The 11,654-nt window shown below is 49.3% G+C and overlaps 1 long non-coding RNA gene and 1 other non-coding gene across 2 annotated transcripts; one reads left to right on the top strand and one right to left on the bottom strand.

Moving 5' to 3' along the window:
* Positions 1-1,882: 1,882 nt before the first annotated feature.
* Positions 1,883-1,989, top strand: LOC112837208 (U6 spliceosomal RNA). The gene has a single exon (XR_003211660.1). It is a non-coding gene; the product is annotated as a U6 spliceosomal RNA (small nuclear RNA).
* Positions 1,990-2,437: 448 nt separating this feature from the next.
* Positions 2,438-9,661, bottom strand: LOC112837198 (uncharacterized). Its single transcript, XR_003211657.1, has 3 exons — positions 9,057-9,661; positions 4,594-4,715; positions 2,438-2,852 (listed from the first exon to the last, which is right to left on the bottom strand). It is a non-coding gene; the product is annotated as an uncharacterized lncRNA (long non-coding RNA).
* Between the last annotated feature and the right edge of the window lie 1,993 nt (positions 9,662-11,654).

The following is an 11,654-nucleotide window of genomic DNA, read 5'->3' as shown; positions in this document are numbered from 1 at the left end:
TCGGGCTCCCTGCTCGGCGGGGAGTCTGCTTCTCCCTCTGACCCTCCCCCCTCTCATGTGCTCTCTCTCTCTCTCTCTCATTCTCTCTCTCTCAAATAAATAAATAAATCTTAAAAAAAAAGAAAAGAAAAGAAAATAGAACACCAGAGTGTCGGAGGAGGACTGGGGGAAATAGGAGGTCGGAGGTTGAGGCAATGAGTCCCTATGAAGAGCTGAGACCTGAAGGAGAGGTAGGAGACAGCCAGAGTGTCTGGACACTGCGCCAAAGCCTTAAGGTGACCCAAAGCCTGGTGTGTGCAAGCACCCCGGGGGACCAGGGGAGAGAATGGGAGTGGAGAGAGAGGAGTTTAGCTCAGGGAGGAGAGCAGGGGCATGCTGGGTTAGGTAGGGGTGGTACAGAGTTCGGATTTTTATCCTAAGGGCAATGAGAAATCACTTGTGCCAGAAAAAAATAATGGCCAAACTGTAATAAATATTTTTAATTTAATCTTTCAGGGGGCAGATGGGAGAAGAGATTGTTCCGAGACAAGGGTATAACCCAAGCACAGTCACGAATGAGGGGGTCTGAGGGAGACAAAGCTATCATCATTCTTGCTCATGACACAGACCCTGACATGCCCCATCAAGTCAGATCTCCCACTGATAGGAGCCCAAGCCTTCCACTTTGGCTTGTTCCCACCCCACCCAACCTCACCACCTCAGGCATCCTAAGATACGATCTCCTTGAAGCCTCGCCATCCTGCCCAGCACCCTGGCCCAGTGCCAGTACTCCACCCACATTTCAGACACCTCCATCAATTCCACAGAGAGATTACAACCTACAATGAGGACCTCCAGCATCAGGTGACACCCTGATTTCTCAACTTGCTCCATCCTGGCCAAATCACCCAGAAACTATGGCTAACAAAGAAATTCAAGTCTATAAGAATTGTCTTGCTATGGACTATTTCATGTGCTGAGAAAGATCATACCTCCAAGTTAATGGAGTAGTTTAAAAGTTTTTCCATCTACCCATCTCGTCTACCCACCCATCCATCCATCCATCCAACAAATGTTTTAAATGCCTGCTCTGGGGAGATTCCCATACCTTATTATAGGGATTGGGCTGATCCCAGGGGCCAGCTGGTAGCATAAATGGATGCTATGGGCTATACTATAGCCCATATATTTACACAATAAGGAGTGATGGGGACCGAGGAGTAGGGGTGATGGGGACTGTGGAGTAGGGGGTCACATGACCCATCTAACAGGCACTGTGGGGGGGCGCCTGGGTGGCTCAGATGCCTAAGCATCTGCCTTCGGCTCATGTCATGATCTCCAGGTCCTGGGATCCAGCCTCATGTCGGGCTACCAACTTCTCCCTCTCCCTCTGCCTCTCCCCCTGCTTGTGCTCTCTGTCTCTCTCTCAAGTGAATAAATAAAATCTTAAAAAATAATACATAAAAAACAAAGGACACTATGGGGGTCCCTGGGTGGCTCAGTCAGTTGAGCATCCGACTCTTGGTTTTGGCTCAGGTCATGATCTCAGGGTCGTGAGATCGAGCCCCATGTCAGATTCAGCACTCCGCGAAGAGTCTGCTTGTCCCTCTCCCTCTGCTCCTCCCCCCTGCTCGTGCTTTCTTTCTCTCTCTAAAATAAATAAATTAAATTCATCTTTTTTTAGAAAAAAGAAGCTAATCACTTTGGGGAAACCAAGGCAGCTCACTGGCTCTAAGGCTTCTGTCTCAGGACCAGGTGGAGAAAGCTAAGACTCCCAGTGATCTCCTGGGAAGAAAGGGTCCAGAATGATCAAACCCTCCCGCCTCCGGGAATACCAGATAATTCCTCATTACTAGCGCCTCATCTCCCTGGCAGAAAGTTCTGGTGAAGAGTAAAAGGAGGAGTGCTCGCTTCGGCAGCACATATACTAAAATTGGAACGATACAGAGAAGATTAGCATGGCCCCTGCGCAAGGATGACACGCAAATTCGTGAAGCATTCCATATTTTTTGGAGCACTGGGTGTTATGAACAAACAATGAATCATGGAACACTGCACCAAAAACTAATGATGTAATATATGGTGATTAACATAACAATAAAAAATTAAAAAAAAAAGAGTAAAAGGAGGAAAGCTCGAGATCAGTGGTTCTCAAACTTGAATAAACACTAGAATCAGGAGGGCATTGTAAAACACGGATTGCCGGGTCCCATCCCCTCACCCTGCTCATGCGCAAATAAATCTTCAAAAAAATATTAAAAAATAAAGGATACTGTGGCTATTCACCTGGCCACTCATTGCCCACAGTTGTTAGCATTTCAGATTTCTCAAGAAGTCAGAAACTTAGATTAGAGGTAAAATCTCTTGATTTTTAGATGTTGGCAACGAATTCAAATTAAAAAAAAAAAAACACTACGTAAGCCACACAGAACATTTTTTTCCTCTTTTTCTTTTGACACAATCTCAAACTTACAGAGAGGTTGCGAATACAATTCAAATAACTCTTTACCCCTGAACCACTGGAAGTTGGTTGCACTTGATCTTAGCCAAAAGGCCAAGAAGCGATTGGAAGTTGGTTGATACAATGCCCACCACCCTAAATATTTCAATGTGTATTTCCTTCAAACAGGGATGTTCTCCAGTGGAATCACAATACATCCATCAGTGCAAGAAATTAACACTGATACATCATTACCATCTAAAGTTCAGACCCATTCAAGTTTCACCATTTGTCCACATGATGTCCTCTGTAGCAAAAAGGTCCAGTTCAGGATCTCACGTTGCCTATAGTTAGTTGTCCTGTGAAGTCTCTTGAGTCTTTTTCAATCCGGAATATTCCTGATTCTTTCTTTGGCTCTTATGACCTGGATACTCTTAAAGAGACAGGGCAGTTATTTGGAGAATATCTCTCTGTTTATGTTTGATGTTTTCTCTTAATTAGATTCAGGTCATGCATCTTTTTCTTTTTAAGATTTTATTTATTTTATTTTGAGAGAGAGAGAGAACGAGCATGGAGGAGGGGCAAAGGGAGAGAAAGAGAGAGAAGCAGACTCCTGGACTGAGCAGGGAGCCGGACGTGGGGCCCAATCCCAGGACCCAGAGATCATGACCTGAGCAGAAGTCAGATGCTTAACTGACCCAGGCACCCCTCAGGTCATGCATCTTAGATTTTATTTTTTTAAGTAATCCCTGCACCCAACGTGGGGCTCAAACACAACTCCAAGATCGAGTCACACGCTCTACTGACCAAGCCAGCCAGGCATCCCATGCATCTTAGATTAGATAGATAGATTAGATTAGATAGAATGTGGATTCTATACATCCTGAACTATCACAGAAGTGATGCTGTGTCTTTCTTGTTGCATCGTAACAGATGATACATGACTTCAATTTGTCCCACTATTGGTAAGGTTGACTTCGATCACTTGAAAGAGGTGGTATCTTTTAGGCTTCTCCACTGTGCAGTGAATCTGCTCTTTTCCTCGTTGAAACTAATAAATAATCCATAGGGAGGGACTTGGAGACCAGGTAAATGTCCCATGTCTCATCAAACTTTCCATTTATTTAGGTCAGTAGAGACCGATGTAAATGATTCCATGGGTTACAATACATTACTGTTATTCTTTCTTTAGGTGCCAAGTTATCCTAGATTGGCCTGTGGTGGCCCCTTCAGGCTGGCTTCTGTGTCCTTTTGACATGTCACTCATCCTGTCAGCATTTCCTTACTCTCTAGCAAAACATATTTCAGACTCATCTTGTCCTTTCCCTGCCCTAGGCCTGAAAGCAGCCATTTCTCCAAAATGCCGAAGTTCCTTTCAGTGGAGAACAGTATTCAGACACCAAGATCTAGATGTGCTTCCTGTTACTGGGGAGTCACTGCTCCTAGATCCTCTCCGTGGACAGAATTACACACGCGTGTGCACACCCATGTACACACACACACACATTTATGTCAATATTTGTCTCTATTTGTCTCTATAGTCCTCTGCTATATTAAAAACCATGAGTTTGGAACGCCTGGGTGGCTCAGTCAGTTAAGCATCTGCCTTCAGCTCAAGTCGTGATCCTGGAGTCCTGGGATTGAGTCCCGCATCGGGCTCCCTGCTCAGGGGGAGTCTGCTTCTCCCTCTCCCTCTGCCTGCCACTCTCCCTGCTGGAGCTCTCTCTCTCTCTCTGACAAATAAATAAATAAAATCTTTAAAAAAAAAAAACCCAAAGAAAAAAACCATGAGTTCATCCTAATAGATCCAATTACAATCTAAGTCCATGGGGCTAAGTCCTGTTCTTCCCATTTCCACATTGGGAACGCCCTTGTCCAACAGTGAGAAAGCTGACATTCTTATTGTCTTCAGGGTGTTTGCTTCTTTGGCCCCAAGTGCAACAATTTCTTACTGTCGATGCCACCCTCTTCCCAACAAGGATGCCCTTTACAGCCCACTGGAGCTCAGGTTGCCTTTCTGCGGGGATGCCCTCCTCACTCGCATGAGCTCTGGCCGCCCATGCTGGGCTCCCCTCACCCCATGAGGATGCTCTTCTTACCCCATGTGCACGATGACACCTTTCTCTGTGGGGAACCATGTACCCTCTCCCCGTTCCCCCACTGCTGCTGCTTACCTTGCTGGGACCCTCCAAATGGCTCTTGGGTTGAATGGCTCAAGAACAGAAGGGAAGGGAAAGGAAGTGAAAGGAGGAGACATGGAAGGAAGAGGGGAGGGGCCACGTGTTGAGTGTTGACTCTGAACGAAAGAGAACAGAGGATGAAATCATCAATAAGTAAAGTGTCATGGGGGGAAATACAGGCAGACACAGAAGAGCTGCCTCATCTCTTTGGACTGTTGGGCCATCCCACTTGTCCCATCAGCTGCAAACTCCCTCCCAAGCCCATCTGCTCGACCAGCTTAGCCAGCGGCAGTCTACCCTTGTGGTTGGAAATGACTCAGGGCATTGAGGTGTTCACCCTACACAGTTTCATCATCTTCCCAAGCCAGCCCCACCCAGGGTTAATAGCTTCTTCCCAAACTGAATCATCCAATCCTGGCTACTCAGACAGTCTCTCCCCAACGGCATCTGTTGGGATGGATAAAGTAGGCCAAATCCATGGTCTTTTTGACATTTTATCCTCAGCCTTCCCACAGGCAACAGTAATGATAACAATAACGACAGGTCCTATTTTTTGAGCATTTACTGTGTTTTTTTTTTTTTAAAGATTTATTTATTTATTTGAGAGAGTGAGAATGAGAGAGAGAGAGAGTATATGAGAGGGGGAGGGTTAGAGGGAGAAGCAGGCTCCTCGCTGAGCAGGGAGCCCGATGCGGGACTTGATCCGGGGACTCCAGGATCATGACCTGAGCCGAAGGCAGTCGCCCAACCAACTGAGCCACCCAGGCGCCCCGAGCATTTACTGCGTTTGAAGCCCAACACCTCCACTTGCTAGCTGGGTGGCCACGGACAAGTCATTTCCTGTGTGAGTTTCCTGGGGTTGCTATATTGCAAAGGCCCACAAGTCTGGTGGTTTAAAACAACCAAAAATTTATTCTCTCTGTTTTGGAGACCAGAAATCTGAAATCCGTACCGCCAGGGCAAAATCAAGGTGTCAACAGCACGGCATGCCCTCAGAAAGTTCTAGAGGATAATCTGCTCCTTGCCCCTTCAGCTTCTGGGGACTCTGGGCGTCCTTTGGCTTGGGGCTGCATGGCTCCAATATCTGCCTCTGTCTTCACATGGCTTTCCTTGGTATGTGTACAGTCCCCCCATCTCTGTCTTTTTTTTTTTTTAAGATTTTATTTATTTATTTGAGAGAGAGAATGAGATAGAGAGAGAGCATGAGAGGGGAAAGGGTCAGAGGGAGAAGCAGACTCCCTGCTGAGCAGGGAGCCCGATGTGGGACTCGATTCCGGGACTCCAGGATCATGACCTGAGCTGAACGCAGTCGCTTAACCAACTGAGCCACCCAGGCGCCCCCCCATCTCTGTCTTATAAGGGTGCTTGTGATGGCAGTTAGGGCCCAGCCAGATAATGCAGGATAATCCCTCCATCACAGGATCCTTAACTCGATCACATCTGCCAAGACCCCTTTTCCACATAAGGTCACATTGAGGGGTCCCAGGGATTGGGAGCCCATCTCTTTGGGGACCCATTCATTAGCCTACCACACTTTCCCTCTCTAACCCTCCATGGTCTTGTTGGGGAACAGGAACCTCCTGTCCCCTCAAGGTCCTAGTTGGACCAAGAATCAAATTGATGGGGGCACCTGGGTGGCTCAGTCATTAAGCGTCTGCCTTCATCTCAGGTCATGATCCCAAGGTCCTGGGATCGAGCCCCACATCGGGCTCCCTGCTCAGCGGGAAGCCTGCTTCTCCCTCTTCTACTCCCCCTGCTTGTGTTCCCTCTCTCTCTGTGTCTCTCTCTGTCAAATAAATAAATAAAATCTTTAAAAAAAAAGAATCAAATGGACGCAAAACAGATTAAGAGAAAGTCAGATTTGATTTTGTATGTACGGGGAATCCATGTAGACATGGGAATTCCAAAGACAGGTACAATGAGGTGTACGTGTCATGATGAACTAAGGAGAAGGGGGTAGGGGGTCCAGCACTTCAAAGAGAAGGAATGCAATTCACAGGAAGAAAGAGTAAATATTGGGGGTGGTGCCTGGGTGGCCCCGTTGGTTAAGCGTCTGCCTTTCGATCAGGTCATGATCCCAGGGTCCTGGGATCGAGCCCCACGTTGGGTTCCCTGCTCAGCAGGGAGCCTGCTTCTCCCTCTCCCACTCCCCCTGCTTGTGTTCCCTCTCTCGCTGTCTCTCTCTGTCGAATAAATAAATAAAATCTTTAAAAAACAAAAAAGTAAATATTTGGTAAACACACGTTTGCTGGGCTGCACAGAAACAATGGGACATAGAGAGGACTTTGATCAAAGTGGCCTTGCTGGGTCCCTCCCCGGCCAGCATCCCTTGTTCATACCATAATGCAGTTCTATATGGTGCTAGCCCTCTTCCCGGAGCAGGTCCTCTATCTAAATTCTTTTGTGACAGTTCTAGGGGAAGGTAAAGTGCTTTTCCTTAAGCTGATGGGGTTTGATGGCTTTTTAACCCACCATCATCTTCATGACAATGTGGCCCATCTTGGGGCGGCCGGCCCTTGGCCCCCACGGTCTCATCAGTGAAAGGAGGACAATAGGTCACCATCACGCCCTCTGTCATGAGGTTGAAGGGGTTAATGTAAATCAGGCAGTTGGCAAGTTGGCAGGCAGGCAGCCCACCATGAATGGGGTGGTTATTATGAATTGATTTCTTGAGTTATTTCTACCCAGGATTGGCAGTCCTGGGGGTAATTGATTCCAGTGATGTCACCTCTCCAACTGCCAGGTTTTCAGCAGGACTAAATGTGCCAAATGGGCTTTGTTGAGCCAACTCCTCTGGGTGTGAAGAGCCGCCATGCCAACCCGCCTTGCTGTTTCCAGGGCCCGTCTGCTGCTTTTCCCTAATTAACGTGTAGGCGACACCGCGGGCAGGCCCGCTTGCTGCCGTCCCCGGAAAACGGCACAGCGCACTGCAGCTCAATATTTGCACATTTTTTCAGTTACTGGATGGAAAAAGTATTGGGGGCATTGAAACAGCACAGAGTAGAGGAAAGGGAGAAATACCACCTCATCCTTGCGCCCATACAGGGAGGGGTGGGGGTGGGGGGGCTCCGGGCGGAAAATGCTGCAAGCAGACCCAAGCATTGTGTCCCTGACCCAACAAACCATGGCAAACGACCACTGTTAGTCATTTGGAGAAATAGAGAAATTGAAAGCTAGTCTTCTTCATTCCACTCAATTCCACAGACTTTTTAATTTTTTTATTTTTAAAAATTATTTATTTGAGAGAGTGAGTGAGAGAGAGACAGAGAGAGAAGGAGCGGGGCAGAGGCAGAGGGCGAGGGAGAAGCAGACTCCCCACTGAGCAGGGAGCCAGACGTGGGGTTCAATCCTGGGACCCCAGGATCATGATCTGAGCCGAAAGCAGACTTCGGCTTAACCAACTGAGCCACCCAGGCGCCCTTCTTCTCCCCCCTTTTTTATTTACTTTTTTTTTTTTTAAAGATTGTACTTATTTACTTGACAGAGAGAGACACAGCGAGAGAGGGAACACAAGCAGGGGGAGTGGGAGAGGGAGAAGCAGGCTCCCCGTGGAGCAAGGAGCCTGATGCGGGGCTGGATCCCAGGACCCCGGGATCATGACCTGAGCCGAAGGCAGACGCTTACTGACTGAGCCACCCAGGCGCCCCTCTTCTCCCTTTTTTAATAGGAATAAATCATGCACTGAATCTAGCATCTGAACATGAGGAGACAAGGGAACAGATAAGAACACAGACTCTGGAGTCTGACAGACACAGGATCAAACCCTAGGTCTGCTGCTTCCAGCTGTGTGACCTTGGGCAAATGACATCATCTCTCTGAGCCTCGGCTTCTTCATCTGTAAAATGGGGATCCTAATGGCACTTCCTTCCAAGTGCCAAGGACAATATTCAGGGAGATGGCATATTTAAAGATTCACCTGGGACACACCTTGGCACTTGAAAGAGGTCCCATGGGGATGCCGAGGGTGATGTTGCTGACCATCAACATGCCCTCCCCAGCTCTCAGAAATTCGGAGTAAAAGTAGGGAGTCCAGGAAAGTGGAAGGCCCCCAGGCCCACCTGTCAGGGGACCTAAGATCTGGTTCTAACTCTGTGGATCGGTTTCAAGACTTGATGTCCCTCCTTGAGCCTCATTTTCCAAGGGTTAAGGGAGGAGGCCTTGCACGATAATTTCAGAGGTCCCTCCCTCTGTCACGAGCACCCTATGAAGGTGCACACACAAAATGTGTCTTTCCACAACGTCAGCTTTATTCAGTCATAAAGCAAGGTTCACATAATTATACAGCAGGTTCAGGATTCCAAACTCAATGACATTTCACCACCTGACTAACGGCTTCTTACATGGCACGCAGAGCAGAACACGACAAGTCACACAACAAACAAGATAATCGAGTGGGGAGGAAGTTAATGAAGAAAAAAAAAAGAAAGAAAAAACGCGGAGTCAATCTGTGGGCGCACCATTGAGACGAGACCTGGGCCTGGTCCCGGGTCAGCTCTTGGCACTTACTGCTTCTTCTTATTCTGTTCAAGTGGCGAAGGATCTCAGTTCTGTTGGGGGATCCATCGGGCAGAGCCTTCGGGGGCCGCTGCCTTTTTTAAGTGGCCAGGCATAGAGGGGTCATGGCTGGAGAGTCTGACAGTTTGCTGCCAAAATCCTCTCCCGCTTAAAGGGCTCTATCAGTCTTGGGCCAGTCTTGGGCGGCGGCCCACCTGCTCAGCTCCTGCTTGTTATCAGCTCTGGAGTGTGGTCAGCTGGTGCTGGTCCCGGCGATATCTCGTAGCCGAGGTACCCTTAACGGCTGGCATCATTGCTCCGCATAGGCCCCTGCTTGACATGAGTGACTCCATCTTGCTCTCTACATCCTTCTACCTTCTAATTCCAATAGTGGCTTTGGGGGGAGGGGGCATGTCCCTCACTCCTGCTGCCCTTCCCCCAGGACCCAGGCCAGTCACTTGAGCACTTTGTTGTCCAGGTGAGGGTGGTGCGGAGGCACACCTGAGGAGACAGGACAAGTAGGGAAGATTTTTCCAGGGACAAAGGTTCTTGAAATTCAGTAGAGGAGTTTGGGAACACCCCAGGTGCTTGCTCAACCAAGACTGCGCTCGCTTTCAAGAACCAGTCCTGGCACATGGCCCAGGTTGGGGGCAAACATCTCTGGCAAAGGTGTGGCCCTCCAGCTCCGGCCCCCGTGTCCCCCACTACAAGTGTGCTTAAGTTAGTGTCCCCCTGGCCAGAGTTTCACTCACTCCTTCATCCAGTATTTATTTATTTATTTTTAAGATTTTATTTATTTATTTGAGAGAGAGAGAATGAGAGCACGAGAGGGAAGAGGGTCAGAGGGAGAAGCAGACTCCCTGCTGAGCAGGGAACCCAGTGCAGGATTCGATCCCGGGACTCCAGGATCATGACCTGAGCCGAAGGCAGTCGCCCAACCAACTGAGCCACCCAGGCGCCCTTCATCCAGTATTTATTAAGCACCTGCTGTGTACCAATCAGTACAGCAGAGACAGGGGACACATCGTAGGAACAAGGCAGCGAGGTCCCTACTCTCATGAAATTCAGAGTCTAGTGTGGGCAGGTTATTAATTTTAAAAAATCATTTCTTTCCCACTGCAGTGAACACTATGGGAAAAATGCAGTGTGCCCCAAGGCAGGCAACCTGACCTCATCAGAGAGGATCAGGGAGGGCTTCCCAGAGAAAAGGGCATTTATGAGACCTGAAGGATAAAGAGGAGTTAGAAGTGGTGCAGAGCCTTCCAGGCAGAAGGAACAGCATGGCAGAAACTGGCCATGGGAGTTAAAGGAAAGGCCAGTGTGGTGGGCGAGGCTGGCCAAGGGCCAGACCACCACACTGGGTCCCGTGGCTTGCTCATGGTGTGAGCTTCAGGCAGAGGGAAATGGGGAGCCCAGGAAGGCTCAAAGTTAAGCAGAGAAGGGAGTTGCTCTGACATGATCCACCCGTCACCTTGAACTTGGGAACTTAGGAAGTAGAAGCTCTCCACCGTCCAGGGGTGGCCAGTGGGTGCACCCACGTCCAGGAAAGTCACAGAAAATGCAAGGCCATCTTGATGATGCCCCATCTTGGTGGACTGCGACCACATCTGACAGCCCAGCAGAATGGAACTGGTGTGGGCTTTGGGATGGGGACCCTGACTCCCTCTACGGGCCCTGAGAGCCCTCTGTCCAACGGCATGAAGCCTCAGTTTCTCCATCTGAAAAGTGGGGTTGCCATAACCCATACTTCCTGGAGACACTGTGAGAAGGAAAGTCACAGGGGCACGGGACAGTCCCTGTCCAATGACTGCTGAGCAGGTGCTCGCTGAGGCCACCAACTGCACTCACCAGACACACTGGCTAGGCCACTTACCCCGTTTGGGCACACCCTCCCCATCTCTGGGCCTCAGCTCCCCCTGTGAAAAGTGAGGGGTGAGCTCCACCAAGCTGGCTCAGGTGGTTCTCCCACTGTGGTCTTGGGTGCCCCCCAACCCCAGGGAGAACCAGCCTGGGGGTGAGGGTAGGGGTGGGGGTGTGCAGGGGAAGTGGGGGACCTCCGACATCAGTTCTCCAGCGGCTGTCGTGGTTCAGGAATTACACTCAGGGGCGCCTGGGTGGCTCGGTTGGTTAGGCGACTGCCTTCGGCTCGGGTCATGATCCCGGAGTCCAGGGATCGAGTACCGCATCAGGCTCCCTGCTGGGCGGGAGCATGGTGATATGTGATATGGTGAGGTCTGCTTCTCCCCCTGACCCTCCCCCCTCTTGTGCTCTCTTGCTCTCTCTCTCAAATAAATAAAATCTTTAAAAAAAAAAAAAAAGAATTACACTCGGAATGTAAAAGTGAAGGTCTCACACATCACATTCATTTTCTTCTCCAGAAGGCGTGCTATTTGCACACGGAGCGGGCCGTGTCTTCTGAAATGCGGCTGTGGCAAAAGCAACCAGCCTGAGTGATTCAAGCTCTATTCTAGGCCCCTGCTGCACCCCTGCGAGGTGGGGGAAGCATTCTTCCACCAACCTCTCCTTTCTGTGGGCCTCGGCAAACTGCCAACCTGTCTAGG

Source organism: Callorhinus ursinus, unplaced genomic scaffold, assembly GCF_003265705.2.
Source record: "Callorhinus ursinus isolate GAN/ISIS: 27379988/994484 unplaced genomic scaffold, GSC_fseal_2.0 scaffold41, whole genome shotgun sequence".
Lineage (NCBI taxonomy): Eukaryota > Metazoa > Chordata > Mammalia > Carnivora > Otariidae > Callorhinus > Callorhinus ursinus.
The sequence above is the reverse complement of the archived record's forward strand: the minus strand, read 5'-3'. Positions and strand labels throughout refer to the sequence as shown.